General features: G+C 42.7%; 1 long non-coding RNA gene across 1 annotated transcript; it reads left to right on the top strand.

Moving 5' to 3' along the window:
• The first annotated feature begins 3,640 nt into the window (after positions 1–3,640).
• On the top strand, positions 3,641–7,228 carry LOC141727705 (uncharacterized). The gene is made up of 3 exons (XR_012578659.1): positions 3,641–3,814; positions 5,199–5,998; positions 7,206–7,228. It is a non-coding gene; the product is annotated as an uncharacterized LOC141727705 (long non-coding RNA).
• The last annotated feature ends 846 nt before the right edge of the window (positions 7,229–8,074 follow it).

Raw genomic sequence — 8,074 nt, 5'->3', positions numbered from 1 at the left:
ATGAATTTTGGGGTTAAATTTCCCATTTTGGGGTCTAGACCCTGATTTTGGGAGGTTAGACTCAAATTTTGGGGTTAAATCTCCATTTTTGGGGTTAAATCCCCATTTTTGGGGTCTGGATTCAAATTTTAGGGGGGGTTAGACCCAAATTTTGGAGTTAAATCCCCATTTTTGGGGTCAGTACCTGAATTTTGGTGTCTGGATATGAATTTTGGGGTTAAATCCCCATTTTTTGGTGTCTGGATATGAATTTTGGGGTTAAATCTCCATTTTTGGGGTTCAATCCCCATTTTTGGGGTCTGGATTCAAATTTTAAGGGGGTTAGACCCAAATTTTGGGGTTAAATCCTCATTTTTTGGGGTTAAATCTCCATTTTTTGGGGTGAAATCCCCATTTTTGGAGTTAAATCCCATTTTTTGGGCTCTGGATATGAATTTTGGGGTTATATTTCCAATTTTGGGGGGTCAGTGTCTGATTTTTGGGGTTAAATCCTCATTTTTTGGGGTCAGTACCTGAATTTTGGTGTCTGGGTATGAATTTTGGGGTTAAATTTCCCATTTTTGGGGTTAAAAATCCCCATTTTTGGTGTCTGGATATGAATTTTGGGTTAAATCCCCATTTTTGGGGTCTGGGTATGAATTTTGGGGTTAAATCCCCCATTTTTGGGGTTAAATTCCCCATTTTTGGGGTCAGTACCTGAATTTTGGTGTCTGGGTATGAATTTTGGGGTTAAAAATCCCCATTTTTGGGGTTAAATTTCCCATTTTTGGGGTTAAATTTCCCATTTTTAGGGTTAAATCTCCATTTATAATAAAGGAATAATAAATAAGGAATTTGCACCCAAAAGGGATTTTTGGTTTCTTTTGTGCCCAAATAAAGGAATTTGGGGGTTTTTAAACCAAAATAAAGAATTTTGGGGGTTTTGGAGCAAAATAAAGGAATTTGAACCCAAATAAAGAAATTTGGACCCAAATAAAGGAATTTGGAGCCAAATAAAGGAATTTGTTTTGTTTTTTTTTACCAAATGAAGGGAATTTGGACCCAAAAGGAATTGAGGGTTTTGTACCAAAATAAAGAATTTTGGGGGTTTTGTACCCAAATAAAGGAATTCTGACCCAAAAGGGATTTTGGTTTTATTTTTACCAAATTTAAGGAATTTGGACCCAAAAGGAATTGGGGGTTTTATACCAAATAAAGGAATTTTTGGGCCATTTTTTACCAAAATTAAAGAATTTGGTCCCAGATGGAATTTTGGGGGAATTTTGTACCAAATTCGAGGAATTTTTTGAGGGTTTTGTACCAAATTAAGGAATTTTGGGGTCATTTTGTACCAAAATAAGGAATTGGGTTCCAAAAGGAATTTTTGGAGGATTTTGTACCAAATAAAGGAGTTTTGGGGTAATTTTGTACTAAAATTAAGGAATTTGTACCAAAATAAAGGAATTTTGGTCCCATTTTGTACCAAAATTAAGGAATTTTGTACCAAATTCGGGGAATTTTGGGGCCATTTTGTACCAAAATAAAGGAATTTTGGCCCCATTTTATACTAAAATAAAGGAATTTTTGGAGGTTTTGTACCCAAATAAAGGAATTTTGGGGCCATTTTGTACCAAAATTAAAGAATGTGGTCCCAAATGGAATTTTGGGGAGGTTTTGTACCAAAATAAAGGAATTTTGTACCAAATTTGGGGGATTTTTTGGAGGTTTTGTACCAAATTAAGGAATTTTGGTCCCATTTTGTACCCAAATAAAGGAATTTCGGGGTCATTTTGTACCAAAATTTAGGAATTTGTACCGAATTCAGGGAATTTTTGGATGTTTTGTACCAAATTAAGGAATTTTTGCCCCATTTTGTACCAAAATTAGGGAATTTATACCAAAATAAAGCAATTTTGGGGGAATTTTGTACCAAAATTGTGGAATTTGGCCCCAAATCGGCCGGGTTGTGTTGGGGGTGGGGGATGGGTGAAGGTGACCCCTCCCCCCCTCCCCCCCCCGCCCCTCCCCCCCCTGTCATTTTGGGGGGGGGTCCCGAAAAGCCGCGACAGCTGCGGGGGGTGGGGGAGGGGCGCGCGGTGACGTCACCGCCCCGGCCACGCCCCCTTTTGTTCTTTTCTCCCAAAATGGGCACGGGGGGGTCCAGGCCCCGCCCCCACCCCCCCCGGGCGGTGTCGGATATCGCGATATATCGGGGAACAATGGGCGGTGACGTCATCGCGGGGGGGGAGGGGGAGAACCCGCATAAAGGGAGCCCCGATGGGGGGGGGAGGGGCGGGAGAGGAGAGAGGAGAGAGGTGGGGGAGGGGAAATTTGGGAAATTTGGGGTGAATTTTGGGGTTTTAGGGTGAATTTTGGGGTAAATTTTGGGGTGAATTTTGGGATTTTGGGGGGAATTTTGGGGGTTTTGGAGTGAATTTGGGGTAATTGAGGGGTTTTAGGGTGAATTTTGGGTGAATTTTGGGGGTTTTACGGTGAATTTTGGGGTGAATTTTGGGATATTTGGGGATTTTTGGGGTGAATTTGGGGTTTTGGGGTGAAGTTTGGGATTTTTGGGGGAATTTGGGGTTTAGGGTGAATTTTGGTATATTTTGGGGGGAAAATTTGGGATTTTTGGGGTGAATTTTGAGATTTTTGGGGGGGTGGGGTTTTGGGGGGAATTTTGGGGGTTTTAGGGTGAATTTTGGGGTGAATTTGTGGTTTTAGGATGTATTTTGGGATTTTTAGGGGGAGTTTTGGGGGTTTTTTGGGGGGTTGTGGGGTTTATTGGGGGGAGAATTTGGATTTTGGGGGGAATTTGGGGTTTTGGGGGTTTTGGGGGAAATTTTGGGGGTTTTGGGGTGAATTTTGGGGGTTTTTTGGGGGGTTGTGGGGTTTTTTGGGGGAGAATTTGGATTTTTTGGGGAATTTGGGGTTTTGGGGTGAATTTTGGATTTTTTGGGATTTTTTGGGTGAATTTTGGGATTTTTGGGGTGAATTTGGGGTTTTGGGGTTAATTTTGGGGATTTCGGGGAAAATTTGGGGGTTTTGGGCTGAATTTTGGGGTTTTTTTGGCTTTTAGGGGGGAGTTTGGGGATTTTTGGGGTGAATTTGGGTTTTTGGGGATTTTTTGGGGTGAATTTGGTTTTTTGGGGATTTTTGGGATTTTTCGGGTGAAGTTGGGGTTTTTTGGGGGAATTTTGGGAATTTAGGGGGTGAATTTGGGGGGATTTTGGGATCTTTTGGGGGATTTGAGGGGAATTTTGGGGTTCAATTGGTTTATTTGGGTGGGTTTTGGGCAGATTTGGTATTTTGGGGGATTTTGGGGTTTAGGGGGAATTTTGGAATTTTTTGTGGGGATTTTGGGGTTTTTTTGGGTTTTTGTGGATTTTTTTTGGTGGATTTTGGGTTTTTTTCGGGGGATTTTTGGGTTTTTTGTGGATTTTTTTTTTTTTGTGGATTTTGGGGTTTTTTTCGGGGATTTTTGGGTTTTTTGTGGATTTTTTTTGTGGATTTTGGGGTTTTTTCGGGGGGATTTTGGGGTTTTTTTGTGGATTTTGGGTTTTTCTTTCGGGGGATTTTTGGGTTTTTTTGTGGAATTTTTTTTGTGGATTTTGGGGTTTTTTTTCGGGAGATTTTGGGGGGTTTTTTGGGGTTTTTTGTGGATTTTTTTTGTGGATTTTGGGGTTTTTTTGGAGGGGATTTAGGGAGCTTTGGGATGTTTTCTGGATTTTTGGGGTTTTTGGGTTTTTTTGGGATTTTTGGGGGGACTGAGCCCCCGACCCCTCCCCAGGACCCCCAAATTCGGCGCCATGGCCGAGCCCGAGCAGGAAATCGAGTGAGTGACCCCAAAAATGCCCCAAAACCGCCCCTAAATCCCCAAAAACTGCCCCAAAATACCCCAAAACTGACCCAAAATACCCCAAAATCCCTAAAACTGCCCCTAAATCCCCAAAACCTGCCACTAAATACCCCAAACTGCCCCAAAATACCCCAAAACTGCCCCAAAATACCCCAAAATACCCCAAAACCGCCCCAATCCCCCCAAACTGCCCCAAAAATGCCCCAAAATAGCCCAAAACCGCCCCTAAATCCCCAAAAACTGTCCCAAAATAGCCAAAAAATACCCCAAAAACTGACCCAAAATCCCAAAAACTGCCCCAAAATAGCCCCAACTGCCCCAAAATCCCCCAAAATTGCCCCAAAATACCCCAAAACCACCCCTAAATACCCCAAAATAGCCCAAAATACCCCAAATTCCCCCAAAACTGCCCCCAAAATCCCCAAAACTGCCCCAAAATCCCAAAAACTGCCCCTAAATCCCAAAAACTGCCCCGAAATAGCCCAAAATACCCAAAACTGCCCAAAATAGCCCAAAATTGCCCAAAACTGCCCCAAAATCTTCTCAAAATCCCCCAAAATGCCCAAAATTCACCTGGCACCCCCAAAACCTCTGAGAAATACCCCAAAAACTCCCCAAAAAAATCCCCCCAAACCCACCCCAAAAACCCCCGGGACCCCCAAAATCACCCCAATATACCCCAAAATGCCCCTGGGACCCCCAAAACTGCCCCAAAACTGCCCCAAAATCTTCTCAAAATCCCCCCAAAATGCCCCAAATTCACCTGGAACCCCAAAACCTCTGAGAAATACCCCAAAAACTCCCCAAAAAATCCCCCCAAATCCCCCAAACCCACCCCAAAAACCCCTGGAGCCCCAAAATCGCCCCAAAATACCCCAAAATCTCCCTAAAATGCCCCAAAATCCCCCTGGGACCCCCAAAACCGCCCCAAAATCCCCCCAGGACCCCCCAAAACCGCCCAAAAATCCCTTGGGACCTCCCAAAATCTCCCAAAAACCCCTTGGACCCCAAAACCGCCCCAAAATACCCCACAATCTCCCCAAAACCGCCCCAAAATCCCGCTGGGACCCCCAAAATCGTCCCAAAATCCCCCAAAATCTCCCCAAAAGGCCCCTGGGACCCCCAAAACTGCCCCAAAATCCTCCAAAATCTCCCTAAAATGCCCCAAAATCCCCCCGGGACCCCCCAAAACCTCCCCAAAATCCCTTGGACCTCCCAAAATCACCTCAGAATCCCCAAAATCCCCCAAAACCGCCCCAAAACCCCCCCGGGACCCCAAAATTTCCCCAAAATCCCGAATTGGCCCCGCCCCCCGCCCCGCCCCCCGCCCCTCCCCCCTCACGCTGTTTTCCCCCCCCAGGGAGCGGCCGGAGGGTCAGTGACGTCACGCGGCCCCACGTGACCCCCACGTGACCCCAATTAACAGCGCCAATCAGCGCTCATTAACGCCAATTAACGGCAATTAACGCCAGCCCGCATGGAGTGACCTGAAACCCCCCTCATTAACACCGAACCGTTAATTAATAATGGGTTAATCAACATTAAACCCCCTTAATTAACCCCAAACCGGTAATTAATCAATAATTAATTAACATTAAACCTCCCCAGAACCTGAAACCCCCCCTAATTAACCCCAAACCGTTAATTAATAACGGGTTAATTAACATTAAACCCCCTTAATTAACCCCAAACCGGTAGTTAATAACTAATTAACATTAAACCCCCCTAATTAACCTCAAACCGTTAATTAATAACGGGTTCATTAACATCAAACCCCCTTAATTAACCCCAAACCATTAATTAATACCGGGTTAATGAACATCAAACCCCCCTAATTAACCCCAAACCATTAATTAATACCGGGTTAATGAACATCAAACCCCCTTAATTAACCCCAAACCATTAATTAATAACAGGTTAATGAACATCAAACCCCCTGAATTAACCCCAAACCATTAATTAATAACGGGTTAATGAACACCAAACCCCCCCAGAACCCAAAACTGCCCCCCAACCCATTAATTAATCATTGATTAATTACTAATAACCCCCTCAGAGCCCTAATTAAAGGCTCTGGGGGGGGCTAATTAGCGTAATTAGCGCACTAATTACCGTTCCCAGAGGAGGCGCCCGAGGAGGAGGAGGAGGAGGAGGAGGAAGGTGAGCGAGGAAACCCCAAAATCGCCAAAATTCTCCCCAAAAAAACAAAATTTGGGGTGAATTCCTTCAAAAATCCCAAATTTGGGGGAATTTCCCCAAAAATCCCAAATTTGGGGAATTTCCCTTTAAAAAAACCCCAAAATTTGTAAAATTTCCCTAAAAAAACCCCCAAAATTTGAGGAAATTTCCCTAAAAAAACCCCAAAATTTGAGGAAATTTCCCCAAAAAACCCAAATTTGGAGGAAATTTCCCTAAAAAAAAAAACAAAATTTGAGGAAATTTTCCGTAAAAAAACCCCAAAATTTGAGGAAATTTCCCTAAAAAAAACCCCCAAAATTTGAGGAAATTTCCCTTAAAAAACCCCAAAATTTGAGGAAATTTCCCTAAAAAAAACCCCAAAATTGGAGGAAATTTCCCTTAAAAAAACCCCAAAATTTGAGGAAATTTCCCTTTAAAAAAACCCCAAAATTTGTAAAATTTCCCTAAAAAAATCCCAAAAATTTGGGGGAATTTCCCTTAAAAAAACTCCAAAATTTGAGGAAATTTCCCTAAAAAAAAACCCAAAATTTGAGGAAATTTCCCTTAAAAATACACCAAAATTTGAGGAAATTTCCCTAAAAAAAAAAAACAAACCAAAATTTGAGAAAATTTCCCTAAAAAAACCCAAAATTTGAGGAAATTTCTCTAAAAAAACCCCCAAAATTTGGGGGAATTTCCCCAAAAAAACCCAAAATTGGAGGAAATTTCCCTTAAAAAAAACCCCAAAATCTGAGGAAATTTCCCTTAAAAAACCCCAAAATTTGAGGAAATTTCCCTTAAAAAAAAAACCCAAAATTTGAGGAAATTTCCCTAAAAAAACCCCAAAATTTGAGGAAATTTCCTTAAAAAACCCCCAAAATTTGAGGAAATTTCCTTAAAAAAATCCCAAAATTTGAGGACATTTCCTTAAAAAAAAAACCCAAAATTTGAGGAAATTTCCCTTAAAAAAACCAAAATTTGAGGAAATTTCCCTAAAAAAACCCCCAAAATTTGAGGAAATTTCCCTAAAAAAACCCCAAAATTTGAGGAAATTTCCCTAAAATAAAAACCCCACAAGTTTTGGGGGATTCTGCACCAAAAAACCCCAAAATTTGGGGGAATTTGCCCCAAAAACCCCAAAATTTGAGGAATTTGCCCCAATTTGTGACCCCCCCATTTCCCCCCACAGCCCCGGAGCCGCCGAAACCTCCGGAGGAGCCGGGTACGGACCAAAACACCAAAATAGCCCAAAACTGCCCAAAAATACCCGAAAATACGCCAAAAATACCCTCAAATACCCAAAAATGCCCCAAAACTGCCTCAAAGTCCCCCAAAAATACCCCTAAATACCCCAAAATACCTCAAAAAATACACCCAAATACCCCAAAACTGCCCCAAAAATACCTCAGAATCACCCAAAATACCCTAAAATGCCCCAAAACTGCCCCAAAATACCCCCAAAATCGCCCAAAATACCCTAAAAATACCCCAAATTACCCCCAAATGCCCCAAAACTGCCCCAAAAACACCCAAAATACCCCAAAAATACCCAAAATACCCCAAAACCCCAAAATGCCCCAAAACTGCCCCAAAAATACCCCAAAAATCACCCAAAACCCCCAAAATACCCCAAAAATCACCCAAAATACCCTAAAATGCCCCAGAAATACCCCAGAACTGCCCCAAAATACCCCAAAACCACCAAAAATACCCCAAAAACACCCAAAAATCACCCAAAATACCCCCAAAATACCCCGAAAATCACCCAAAATTACCCCAAAATGCCCCAAAAGTGCCCTGGGACCCCCAAAATCCACCCCAAAATTATCCTGGGAGCCTCAAATGCCCCAAAATCCCCTAAAATATCCCCAAACCAGCCCTGAGACCCCAAAAATCCCCCAAAAATCCCCTTGGGAACCCCAAAATCCCCTTAAATCACCCCAAACACCCCTGGGACCCCCAAAACTGCCCCAAAATCCCCAAAAAATCCCCCTGGGACCCCAAAAATCCCCCAGAATCCCCTGGGACCCAAAACCTCCTGAAATCTCCCCAAAAAAT

The sequence above is a fragment of the Zonotrichia albicollis genome, unplaced genomic scaffold (assembly GCF_047830755.1).
Source record: "Zonotrichia albicollis isolate bZonAlb1 unplaced genomic scaffold, bZonAlb1.hap1 Scaffold_207, whole genome shotgun sequence".
Classification (NCBI taxonomy): domain Eukaryota; kingdom Metazoa; phylum Chordata; class Aves; order Passeriformes; family Passerellidae; genus Zonotrichia; species Zonotrichia albicollis.
The sequence above is the reverse complement of the archived record's forward strand: the minus strand, read 5'-3'. Positions and strand labels throughout refer to the sequence as shown.